Source organism: Solanum pennellii, chromosome 7, assembly GCF_001406875.1.
Source record: "Solanum pennellii chromosome 7, SPENNV200".
Taxonomy (NCBI): Eukaryota; Viridiplantae; Streptophyta; class Magnoliopsida; order Solanales; family Solanaceae; genus Solanum; species Solanum pennellii.
Genome location: NC_028643.1, coordinates 68,850,518 through 68,865,064, shown reverse-complemented (window position 1 = coordinate 68,865,064; position 14,547 = coordinate 68,850,518).

Genomic DNA, 14,547 nt, shown 5'->3' with positions numbered 1-14,547 from the left:
AGGGGGGGGGGGCGTACCAAAACGCTCCAGGCGTAAATTAAAGACGTAGATATATGAGTCGTAAGTCCTAAAATTTGAGGCGTAAATTCGGACGTAAAAGCATAAGTCTTGGGCGTAAAAACATACGCTCGAGTGTTTTTAATTTATTTTTAACCTTTTTTGTTTTACATCATATTTCTATTATTGGTGTAATGACATTTATCAAATAATAATATACATGAGGATATGCCTTATAGATCCATGAATCTTACATCCATATCTCGAAGCTTACGTCTTACCTCGTATTTTATAAAACATCTCACTTCACGCACCCGCCTTTTAAAACACTGACATAGGCGGTTGTGCCATTTTTCTTTATTTAATGTTCAGTTGTGCTTGTTATGTAAGTTGACCACATGATCCCTCACATGGACGGTTAATAATTAATGCTAATAATTGTACTTATGAACTGATTAAAAGATTTGGTTATTAACGGGAAGAAACATTTTATATTTAATAATAAATAAATTAATTAAAGTATTTCGATAAATCCAATAAAGTTATAGATATTAACCTCTATCAGAAGCTACAAAATAAACTAAGTACATCTTTCGAATTTAATACGAAGGTGTAATTAAAAAGTATTTAATTTGGGTTTAATTTATCGTCTTTTCTTGTGCTTGTTCAAATGACTAGCTAACTTGAACTTTGATACACATTATATTTAAAGTGAACTTAAATCATTGACTAAAGAGTTTATGCTTAGTTAATTATCTTTATTTAAAGTGAACTTAAATCATTGACTAAAGAGTTTATGCTTAGTTAATTATCTTTTAGAATATTTTTTAAAAAAGTTTTATCTTGTTATAAATTTACAATTTGTTATGGATGATGAGACTTGGGGTATGAGTAACTCATAAAACTAATATGTGTTATGGTGCAGTGATGAAACTGTTTTATTTTTAATTAGGGGTTTTCGATTCGAGCATTGAATATGAAATTTTTTTTGTTGGTATGCAAATACTTTTGAGATATTGATTCCCTCACCGTCCAAAAGTTAGAGCATATATACCCTTTATACTATTGGACATATACATGTTATAATCTTATCCACCGACCCAACATTTATTAAAATCGAATCGACGAATAAGATTGTGTCACGTGTCCCTATTTAGTCTTTCGTTAGAGAGAAGCGTATATATGCTCTAGTTTTTGGACGACATAACACCAATGTCTCAAAAATATGACGAAGGGTATCTGCACACCATGTACGATAGTTCGCGGGTATATTTGTTATTTTCCCCAACTTTGAAAAGTATTTTTTTATAAAAAAAAACCCCATAATTAATAGAGATTCTATTTTTAATAATATTATAATATAATTTGGATAAATTGGTTTCCTATTTATAGAGAAAGAAAACTTTATTCCAAAAAGGAAAATATATTAAAATCTAAGGAAATCTTATACAAAGAAAAAGAAATTAAAATCATATTCCACAAGGAAAAGATATTAAAATTTAAGGATCTTTTTTTCTCAATTTAAACCTTATTTCATAAAGAAAATGTATTAAAATTTTGAAAAAATCTTATTCCACAAAGCAAAAAGATACTAAAATACAGGGAAATCTTATTCCACAAGAAAAAGATACTAAAATTTAAGGAAATTAAATAATTCAATTTTAACTGAAAAAAAATTCTTATTGGAGGTGAGTTTTAAACTTGGGTCACTCTAGACAAGCATAACATTATTTGCCACTAAGCTAATGAACATTAATGTTAAACTTAGGCGTGTTTATTTAGTTACAAACTTCAAAAAGACAAAATAATTACAGAAAAATAAAAAAAAACATTCATGCAGGGAATCGAATTGGAGGCAGAAGTGGGTTTGCGACGTCTTTAGCCATCTACACTACATGTTGTGACTGACCCTAAAGTGTGAGAATTGGATTTAGCTCTGAACACCAGATGAAAAATAAAAAATCGTATAAAAAAAGTTTATCATCTAATCAAATATCATGAATTGATGATAAAATAATTAAATTCTCGCAATCTTTAATCAAAATGTACTAAATTTAAGTTATGTGAGCAGTAAATTTCTTGCTTAGGCCATCAATCAATGTTAGAGTCTTTGCAAGATTGAAAATGTTAGAAATTACTTGAAAATAAATAGATTTTAATTTCTGCTTTTTGAGGTAGTATATATTTTATTTTGAGACAGTATTCTATATAGCCTTGTTATAATTCTTCTACAACTTCTCACTTGGTGATTGATATAAAAATTTAGTTACAAAGAAATAATTTACAGTGAAAGTTACCACTCATCATTTAATTGTGTGAAGGTATGTTTAGCTTGTGTAAAAATTATTTTCCCCTGAAAATTAACCGAACACACAAAAATAACGTGTGAAAGTGAGAATTGATATATAAATTATTTTAAAAAAAGGAAATTTCAAGTATTTTAGATTAGTTGTTCAAAAGAATGGAAATATGTTATATATCGTATTGGAGCAGGGTGAATCAAAGTAGAGGCATGCATACGATGTTTTACGTGATAAGAATATGTCAGTACCAAGACTAAAAGAAAAGCTTTATAAAGTAATTGTTAATCATATATATGGCATGTGACGAAGTGTTGGCCTTTCAAAGCACTCGTACATCCTAAAGATGAAGTATTAGCGAAAATGAAGATGTTAAAATGAATGTGTGCGTATATTAGGAGAGATAGAATTAGAGATGATGAAATTCGAGATAAGGTGAAAATGATTTCAGTGGTGGACAAGATAAGAGAGGTAAGACTGTGATGGTTCAGACATGTGAAGAGGAGATGCTCAGATGTCTCAATGAAGAGGTTGTAAGAGGCTGACTATTATATGTGGATGTGGGGAAGAGTAGAAGTAGGTCAAAAAAAATATTGAGTAGAGGTTATTAGACAAGATACGATACACTTGACGTTTACCGAAGACATGACCCTATATAGAAGGATGCATAGGTCGAGAATTAAAGTAGAAAGTTTATAGATAGTCGATCGATTGTTGTTTAGTTTCTATTATTAACTCTATTATTTTTTGAAGGTACAAAAAAAACTTAGATATTTATTAGTAGAATTTTGTAAAATAGATATCTCTGACATTTATACTTAGGAAAAATCTAGATGTTCTAGATAATTAGATATTTATATTAAAGTATACACATCTAGATGTTTGTTACATAGTTAGAAGAAAAGATTATATAGATGTTTCTTGTAGATGTACCTAGAATAATTTCTAGAAGCATCCCTTTACAAGTATAAATAGGTGTGACATTAGACATTTGTAATTAACCTAAGAACAACTCAAATAAAAGAGTGTTTTTGTATAATCAAGTTCTCCTATCCAAATTATTCCTCCTTTCTTGCTTCCTCTTCTTTAATTAGTTGAATCTTTCGATCTTAGTTAACAATTTTGGGCTATCAAAAAGTTTTTCACTTTATACTTTTCTTCTACTATTCTCTACATGGCAAGTGGTGCGGGACAAATTCTTTTTTTACTTACGAAAGCTTTAACCCATCCTACACCACCCCCACACAACATAATTTGATATTCTCAACGTGCCTACCCCAAATCATTCTATAGTGGTGCGGGACAAATTCTTTTTTTACTTACGAAAGCTTTAACCCATCCTACACCACCCCAACCATAACATAATTTGATATTCTCAACGTGCCCACCCCAAATCATTCTATAGTGGTGCGGGACAAATTCTTTTTTTACTTACGAAAGCTTTAACCCATCCTACACCACTCGCATAACATAATTTGATATTCTCAACGTGCCCACCCCAAATCATTCTATCTTTTATCTTAAGTTGCTCATAAAAATAAAAATAATGATAGAGATAATAGCTTTCATGTAAAATAAGTTCAAACTCGATAATTAAAACAACCCAATAAAAATTAGTATTGGACATGTGATATTCAATTTCCCTATATATTTTCAAAATTTTATTTTGTTCCACTTAATTCCTCTTTCCTGGCAACATACCTTTCCTTCCGGCTAAGGAATGTGAAATCTTTCTCCTGTTACATGAATTTAATTTTCATTTCATCCGAAAAAAGTCGATCTTTTTCTCAACAATATCTTTGGCATTTGATCCAATAGCATTCCATTAGATATTTTGATAATTTGATAATTGGTACTTTCAATTTCCACAGGATATAATATGTATTTATCCTTAACTGCAATAATATATATAATTTTATTTTAAAAAATATTTGAATCTATTTCGCCACGCATAAATTTAAATCCATCCCATATCTTACTCGCACCGTTCTATTATCATCCCTAAGATCCTTTATTAATTTATTATATCCAGAGATTGGGTGTGCAGTTTTTGTGTGTTTTTTTTATTTTTTTTTTCCAAAGTTGTGCAACATAAATATGTATGTTTGGTAAACAATTATTGAGGTTGAAGCCCCCATTAGTTTTAGCGTGGGCCCTTTTTGCTTTATGTGATGATAATATGTAGGTAGATTTGAGTAGCTTTTTTTTAATTTAAAAAGTGATTTTTAACTTTTTGCTTTATGTGATTATTAATGTCTTTCGAATGAGATTATTCATGAAAATTACAATTGGACTCTGCGTTGACACATATTATCTTGAATATTTAGATGATTTTCGAGTAAATCGAGACCTAGCTTAAACTATAATGCTATTATACCTTTTACATGCACGTCTGAATTCTTCATTTCATATATCGAACTAAAATCGATAAATATATGATGTAGAGTTTCAACAGCTTCTTCCTCACATAAGCAACAATTGTATTCATAATATTTAATCTGTTTAGCCTCTCTTTGTTGATTAGTAACTTGTCTTAGACTTGCTAAACATACGAGCAAGGGTGGGATCTCGGAAGCGGGATTGTGTTAATCTAAACTTCTTCAATAAGAATTTACATTGTATATGTAAGGTAATTTTTTTTTTATTTTTATGTGTAATTTATAGAAAAATTAGAAGTTGACTCATTGTCTTACGGATTTCAAATCCACCGTCCTATGCACACCTTCATCGAAAAATTAAATGACAGATGTTAATTTTCCTTGTGTATATTTAATTTTGCACACCCTTGCATTAATGGTGGGCATAAAAACCAAAAGATCGAAAAATTGAATCGAACTGAACTAATTCAGTTCTTCGCTCATGATTCATCAATTTGATATCGGTATTATTTTTTTGAAAGTTTGATTCTTCAGTTCAATTTTCGGTGTAAGGGTCTCAAAACTTCAGTGCACCGAAGAACCAAACTTTTATTTTAAAAAAATAAAATAAATAATGTGTGTGTGTTCGGTTCAGTTTTCGGTGCAAGGGTCTCAAAACTTCGGTGCACCGAAGAATCTAACTTTTATTTTAAAAAATAAAAAAAATAGTGTGTGTGTGTGTGTGCGTGTGTGTGTGGAGAGAGAGAGATTACAGACATTCTCTTTGTAACATTCCGGAAAATCATATATCTAATGAAGAGCCCAGTATGCCCTTAGGATAGCCTATTAGGGGTACATAGGCACCCCAATGCCCAATATTGAGAAATATTGGGCATAGTATAGAAAAATTGGCTAAGGGATATTAGCCAATTTTCTATATACGAATAAGAAATATACTTTTTGGATTGTCATACCCAATCCAAGATTCATTGACCAAGAAGTGTACCTACAATGAAGACCCTAAGATAAATACACAGTGGATCTTTTATGCATAATGAATGAGGCATCCAAGAGTCAAGCCTAGTACCATAGCACATAACACATAATCATTTAAAATGATCATGTATATTAAGCAGTATCCAAGGACATGGTGAGGGTCCTTGGGACAATAAGTAAATATTCCAAATAGGACATCAATAATAGTTAGTTAGGAAAGTACAACCAACCCATGTGCAAGCACATGTGCAAGACATGTGAAGAAGCGGCCAAAGGAGGGGACCACCCTAACCGAATTTGGTTAGGGTAGTTAGGGGGAAAAACGTGCACAAGGGACCACTCCATGTGGGGCCTAACTTCCTACCCAATTCTAGACTCTAACCTACTGCCCTAACTAGCTAACTAACCTAGGAACAAACGAAATAAACTAATTAGTGCACCCGACAAACTAAGACTAAACCGGGTTGACACTAACCTAGTACTAGTTGAAGAGACAACCTAGTACCTAACCTAGGATGGTCTAAAGAGTTAGTTAAGGTCCTAACAACCTAGGGATACTTTAGTAATTACCCTAGGCTACTTAATTAATTAATTTAGCAACTTAATTAATTAATTTAAAGGGGCAAAACTGAAATCACAAAGCAATTTCCAGATTTTGGTTAAACAAGAAAAAAGACAACCTAATACCTAACCTAGGATGATTCAAAAGATTAGTTATGGTTATAACGACTTAAGAGTACTTTAGTAATTACCCTAGGTCACTTAATTAATTGAATTAGCCATTTAATTAATATAATTAAAGGGGTCAAACCAAAATTCTTACACTAACCTAGTACAACTCAAGAACCATCCTAGTACTTAACCTAGGATGGTCCAAAAGGGTTAATTTTGGTTCCAATGATTTAGGGGCACTTTAGTAATTACCGTAGGTCCCTTAATTAATTAAATTAGTCATTTAATCAATTAATTTAAAGGGTCAAAACGAAATTCTTAGAAAAAATTTCAGATTTGACCAAGTATTGTGTTTTCCTAGTTCTAGTCAATCTAGGAGGGACTTTTTAGTAATTAGTTAATTAATTTATTTAATTAACTTATAAAACCCTAAGTTGAATGAGTCAAGATCAGTTCCTAAGACTCATAATCACGTTCATAACTCATAGAAAAGGCGACGGAAAAAAGTAAGCAAAGAACGAAAGAAAAAGGCAGAAAATTTATCGATTTTTCTAGGCCGATTTCAAGGTTTCGTTCAAGGTGATCTTCGTAGATTAAATTCTACATAAGGTATGAGTTTCTCTCCTAGACTTATTTCTCTAAGAGAACTTTCTTTCCAACGATTCAAAGATCTTGAAAACTAGGGTTGTTCCCGTGTTCTCGTCGAACTCCTTTGTCCCTAGTATCCTTTTCGATTCCATGTTGAATAGGTTAGATATCATGTTGTTGGTATGTGGTGCTGGCTGATCTTATGTGTAATGTCTTTAATTATGATTGTCGATTAACCTATCAAGTTGTGATCGTATAAAGTTAAGTGCTTAAAACGTGAATCATGAATCGACAATGTGTTAGTTACACCTGTAATTATTTTAAGTGTTGATGTGTTTGTCCGAATGTTGCATTGCTGTTATTGTGACGTTATGAAGGTGTTAAATTAATCAAATATTAATATGATGCTGTCCAATATGTCTTAAAAACGTTACCCTAAAGTCATGGACCAACATTAGTTAAGAGAATGATACTATGTTAAGATGTGTCCGAAACTGTTATGTATGAAGATGATCACGATTTGTTGTGTATACCTACTGTAAATGTGACTTGTTGATGATGTTGTGTTCGTTAAATGATCATATTATGCTGTTCAAGATGTTTAAAAATGTTATGCCTAAAGTTATGTTATAAGGTTGGCTAAAAAGATTTCCATGAAATCATAATTTGAGTGATTGTTTTGGCTTATGACAACAAAATGGCTAACAATACATTGTCCAAAAGGGATGCATGCAAATGGCTATAATATTATGTTAAATAATTAAAAGATTGGCTAATGAATAATATACATATCCAACCAAGCATGAAAGAATGTAAAATTGGCCTATGCCAACAAAGATGGTTATGTAATCTATACCCAAATGTTTATGCCAATACTAATCATATGTCAATCTTGTGTAGTAAGAGTATCAAATATATTATAAGCACTTCTAAAGTAATTCAATGAATCCATAACCAAGGGCATGTCATTCATTGGGACAACTCCCAACATGCTCTAAAAGAATGAACTATGAACATATGTAACTCATTGAAAGAAGTCTTCATCGTCCATAAACGATGAAATGAAGCTACTACACTAAAGTAAAGAAGTAACGTGAGTGATAACATAATTAAAGGGGTCTAAATTAAGTAAGTGACCAGAATGTGGTGTAAAAGAAAGTGAGACAAGTCTTACTTACACCTAAACTATGTTACAAGAATACTCAAGAATGAAGGTGTTAGAATGTGTGAGACCAGTCTCATTAACACCTAAGGATGATATGTAAGAAAATGAACTTAAGGACCTAATGCTAATTAGAGAATATTCGGCTAAATTCAAATAAAGAAAATGCTAGACCTAGGAATCGAACCCGAGACCTAAAGGTTCTAATACTAGATGAAGAGGTCTTGAGTAAATTAAAAGGAAATAATGTTGTGTGTAGGATGGGAATCGAACCCGACCTCAAGGCCAAACGTGTGAGATGCACAAGTCTCATATATAATCAAAAATATATGCTGCCCAAGGGATTCGAACACGGATCCCCTTGACCGAAATTGTAAGACATATAGTCTTACATATAATAAAATAAAACACAGCCACTAGGGATAGAACTCGGGTTCCTTGGCTGAAAGTACAAGATATATAAGTCTTGCATAATATGCACTTAGACATGAAACACTTAGCCAAATATGAGTAAAGCCTCTTGGCTTGTGCATGTGGAAGTATACGTCCACCGTACGTTTGCAAGGTGAGTGAACCTAAGCCACAAGTAAGAGAGGCACGGGTAAGAAGTGATTAAAATGCCTAGTTTCGGATCAAAGGAAAATCTAAGACCACTTAAATCACGAAAGTAAGCCCTATATATGATGTAACCCCAAAGGGGTACTACCATGAGTGTAAAGTACACTAAAGACCATGTGCATGACATATGATGTAAGTTAATGGCATGATGAAGAAATGAACATTCACGTAATGAGGTGAGTAATTATGTTAAACTATGATGTTAATTAAAATGGTGACAACATGATAAGAGGCTAAGATGAATGGTGAGACAAGTCTCAACCAAGCCTAAATAATGGTCACCAGAAGTACTCTCCTAAGAGAGTGTTGAACATTAAGAGACAAGTCTCAATCACATTCTATATGTAAGTGTAAGGACAATTCACACTTAATACGTAAAGAAGAGATAAGAAATAATCTAATGAGCTATGACTACCTCATGCTGGAAGCAAACTTCGAGATGTAGGAGTTGAATGTAAATAGGAACTTTAAACTAAGCACCGATAGGCTAGCTATGAGTGGTGATGTCTTCTTTCGGGAAGGGCGGAGGTTCACATAAATCTCATGAGATGAGACTGTCCACCAAGGTGGGTATGGGTCTCCCTAATTCTCCTAGTCTTTGAACTATGTTGCCAACATAGAGAACTAGCTTGGTTCGAACCCCTAAAGCTAGCATGTTTTTTGTTTCACTTTGGCCAATGACTCCACCTCTTTTCGGTGTGGGGGAGACACCGGATTTCATGATGCTCACATGATCTATGTCGGTTAAGGTTGAAGTTCCTCAAAGTATGAAAGATAATGAAATGAACGATACCGAAGGTGTTTGTGCAAGACAATCAGGAGGTGAAACCAGATTCAAGTAATGACATTAGGTCATTCTTGGTCATTGCACTTCATGATCCCGATGAGAGTCTTAAACTTCATCCTAGGTATAGCTGATGTTTACATCAGCCTATGAATGAATGAAATGAATAATGTGAAGTACGAATGAACAAATGAAGCAGACTCTGTGTTTGCTAAAGGAGGCCCTCGGGTTGAGGTCTCATATGTTGGGCCCTCACTTTGAGATGTTTTAATGCTACATTCATGATTCCAAGGTCTTGTGGATATGAAATGTATGATATATGAAACATGAAGTGTATGTTATGTGAACCTATGTATGTATGATGTGAGACATAATCATAGTATGACCTTTCTATTACGAATTAGGCAAGTCAAGAGACTTGATCTTCTAAGAAAGCATGTTGATTAGGAAGAGCCATTTTTGTTCATGCATTACCGTTATGTGTTGCTGCATGTACCCATACTTAGTACAAGTGTGTACTAATTCCATACAATATTACTATTTTAGGTGCAGACTCAGGTGGACGTTGAAGGTATCATTGCAGTTGTTCGGACTCAGAGATTTCATACGAACTTGGTAGGTCCTCATGCATTCGAGGATGCTTGCCTTCACATTTCTTGCTTAGTAGTAGGTTTGAACTAGTGGAGTATGTTCCACTAGTGTTTCTTTCCCATTTTATTCAGACGCTTGTAATGATGCCGTTTTGGCAAGTATTACTTATGACATGAGATTCTATTTCTTTCAAGTTGTATGTTTCTATAACTAGATGGTTGATGTATGAGAAATGAACTTCCTTATAAATACGCATTTATATGTTTACAGTATGAAGTCTACGTATACTTCAAATATAAATAAAAAGTTTAAATTTTCCGCTAAAATTAACCATATGAATGTGATGAATGCAAGAAGAGGCTTGTCTGCGATCTCTGAGAGGTCAACGACGCCGGTTGCGATTCGGATTCCAGAATCCGGGTCGTGACACTCTTACTAAAAATTGAATATTCAACTAACAATTAAATCATTCGTCAACAAATCAATGTAACAATAAATGTATAATTTAATAGTTAACTTTAAATATTAATTTCCAAGAGAAACTCAAACATATTTCTGCCAATGTGCATTATGTAAAGGAACCGTCTTCATACTTGTTTTTCTCGATAAATAGTTGGAGGCACAATGTTCTTGATAAATACAAATATAGTTTTTTAGTTAGCACAATAAGTGTTCCATGGTGATATGCATCATTCCTTAACATAGTTTTAAATTTCTAAGTAGCTTATACTTTATCCTTATTTTATTTTTCATCTACACCGAAAAATTAATTCAAAAACACTGAATTAAACAAAATCGAAGTCAAAAAAATCAAACATAACCAAATTATTTTGATTTAATATACGGTATACACTTTTCTAAAATTAAAAAATTGACCCAAAGTTTGATAAAACCAAACAGAAGAACCGGACACTCTTTTGCATATCCTAAATTTTTGACTCCAGCCAGTAAGTTCCTATGAATTACAAAAACGAGCTAAGGCGACCTTCATTACTACTCTGGATATGGAGTCGAAATTTTCTTTTCAAAAAAAAGTTTTAAAATCAATATTTCATTACTAATACAAACAACAATAACGAGGTTAAATATATTTTTTTTTTTGCCAAATACATAAACAGATCCCTAAAATTGTTGGGTTTTTTCCCTTGGGTATCTCAATTACGTCATTTTTCTATTGAATCATTGAACCACCCATAATTTGTTCCTTTAAAACACTGTTGGTTGATTTTGATCGGCTTTTCTATTGTAAATGCCTTCAACTGTGTTTGAATTGTAATAATTTTGATTGAAGGAATGAAGACAAACCGTGTTAGTCTCATTTGTTTTCTAAATGTGTTCAAATAACTTAAGTAAAACACAATTATTCTCGAACATTTTCACTATCAATTGGACTAATGAGTTGTGGAACAACATATGTATCCTCTATCAATACCCCTCATAAATCTGGTTCCACATCAGACAACAGTGTTTGTTTAAACGGAACAAATTATGGGAATTCAATGATTCAATAGGAAAATGACGTAATTGAAATACCTAAGGGAAAAAACCCAACAAGTTTAGGAATCTGCTTATGTATTTCGCCTTTTTTTTTAATTTAAATCTACAAATTTCCATCCAAAAATACGATTTTGGAAGTTGGGCGAAGCAAATTATAAGTAGTTCATAATAAAAAAATTTAAATAGGAAAATTGATAAATGGACTCGTTACAATACACATAATATGGATAAGAAATTTTTTGTCACCATTAAAAGCTTATTACGATTCACACAAAATGGATAAGGAGATTTTGGCACCATTTACGTTCTATACATCATTGATGAGATCATATATATATATATATAATGTCAATACCTTGTCTAAGATAAGGAACTTGAGAGGGTTCGACGTATGATTGGTAAACTAGTTAAAGAAATAAAATTGCACCTTTGTTGTCAGCTATAATTTTTGAAATATTTATAAGCACTTGAATCTTGATCCTATTAAATATTGAGTAACGTCAATATCTTGCCTATGATAAAATCGACGAAGGTGGCATAGGTCCGAATCATGCATAATCCAACATGACACTTACTTAATTTAATGAAATGAATTAAAAAATAAAGTTACATCATTTACTAAACTTTTTACACGATACTCGAATGATATTGAATCTATTAATATTTGTATGTTTCTTATGTTATCTATTACTTATGATTTTTTTTTTCTTGCAAGGCTACATTTGTTACTTGTTATCTTGCTAGTACAATGAATTGCCTTAGGGAAGTCATCGTCATTGGAGAGAGGAAAAGGAGACAACTCACCCAATGACACATGTAAAATCTTGAATTCAATATTTTCAATATAAAATTTAAATATACACATATAAATATATTAAAATTTTAATAACTACTCGAATATGAAATCACAATCTTAAAAAGTATATAAAAATTAAATAAATATGAACTCAATAAATTCAAAATTTTAAATCCGTCTCTAGCAACCTACCTCACTCCATAGTCCATACTCCAACTAATGATGTGTGTATGTTTCTTGGTGTGCATGTGTAAGGGTACAACATGTGTGTTACTTGGTGACAATACATTACAAATTTATACTACATGTTATGTCCATTTAGTCACCAAATATCCTTAGCATTTAAGTTTTAGGGACCCTTTTCCACTTTGTTTCTATTCTCTCGTGCAAAAGCAAAACACACTACGTGTCTAGTTTTTGAAAGGAACATTTTCACATTCCATGTTTATGGTAGGGTGTCTTTTCACCCTTTAATCACCATCATTTTGTCCAAGTGGTTACTAGAATAATAATATATTTATTGCTTCATTCTTTAAAATCATTCAAAACTTGTGGTTTTTATGTATACACACACACACGTACGTACACTATATGTGTCTTTATCACTTTTATTTGGGTTCATAGATATATGTTGGTGATATGAGGTGGATGATTTAACGTTTTGAATTATGATTTAGGCTTAATTAAATCAAGTAGCTAGCACATAGATTGGAGTCTGACATCAAGAGAAAATATATATATATGGACCAACCAATTAGAGAGTTTGAGGTTAATATCACGTCCTTAGTCTTATGTTTGTCACTTGATAACTTATTCACGAACTTAATATGTTAAGTCAATATGAGTTATAGATCGCTGAGTAAATGACAGATAAGAAAGACTGTTTGCTTAGACATTATAGATCAAAAGAGACCCTCACTCATTTGTTCGGCACAATTCACCTATAAATGGATGAGTGTCCGTTTAGGTCTCTGATTTTAGAGAGGGTCTCCCTTTTGATTTTAAGTATTCAAAAAGTATCGTTTTGTGACCGTATGCTTGATAAATAAATTATCTTTATTTATACTAGCTATTTATGAGCTAATGTATAAATATTAATTAATACACAACTTTCTCAATATTTATAATTCTCGCGCCTCATTAGACTCTCTACAATATTAAAAGGTCTCGACGATTTTTTTTTAAAAAAATTTCATAAGAATCTAAGGTATTTCAAAAATAATCACCATATATATTTTTTAAAATCTTTCCACAAGAGCTAATCTCCCTCTTTTGTAAACATTCTACATGGAAAAAATGTGTGCCAAATAGCACCTAAGTGATATGATGATGTGGTGGGTCATCACATTAAACTAATATATCTATAAATAAGTCTAATTAAATTAAAGAGATTAATGACCTAGGTCGTCCTTTAGGAACAAATCGATTACTACGACTTGCTAATTAATGTATAATTATTAATTGATATACGAGTTTCTCAATATTTATAAGTTTCTTCTCTAGAATTGTCTACAACCTTAGAAGGTTCTAAGGACTTTCTAAGAAATTTCATAATTTCTAAGGTCTTTCGAGAAAAATCTCCATAGTTTTTTAGATTTTTTTTCCACAAGTACTAGTCTTCCTCTTATGTAAATATTCTATGTGGAAAAAATAAATGTGTCAAGTGACACCTAGATGGCATGATGATATGGTGGATCATTACATTAAATTAATATGTGTCTGAATGGGTCTAATTAAATTAAAGAGATCGACAACCTAACAATGTATGATCATTATGACTTGCCTTAACTCGGTGTATCGTTTTAGTTTATGTGTCACAAAATAATTTATGTATTCATTATTATGATTAATTTTTAAGATTTAGTTTCGTCAATTGACCATTCTTCACTATATGTAATTTGAAGAATCAATGAAATATTGCTAGTTACTTTCGAAAGCATTTAGATCCTTTGTTTCTTCTTCTTTTTTTCCATTCCAATAATTAAAACTTGGCAATAAGATAATGTTTTATATTTGTTCCAAAAGATGCTTAATTTTGACTCTATCTATAATATACATGTGAATCTGAGCTCATGATCCCACTATGTATTTTTATAATAACAAAATAGACAAGGGAGAGAAAGTACCTTATGGTCATGTGGGTCTTGAAAGACCAAAATCTACTAAATGATTGATAAAAAATATTGGTT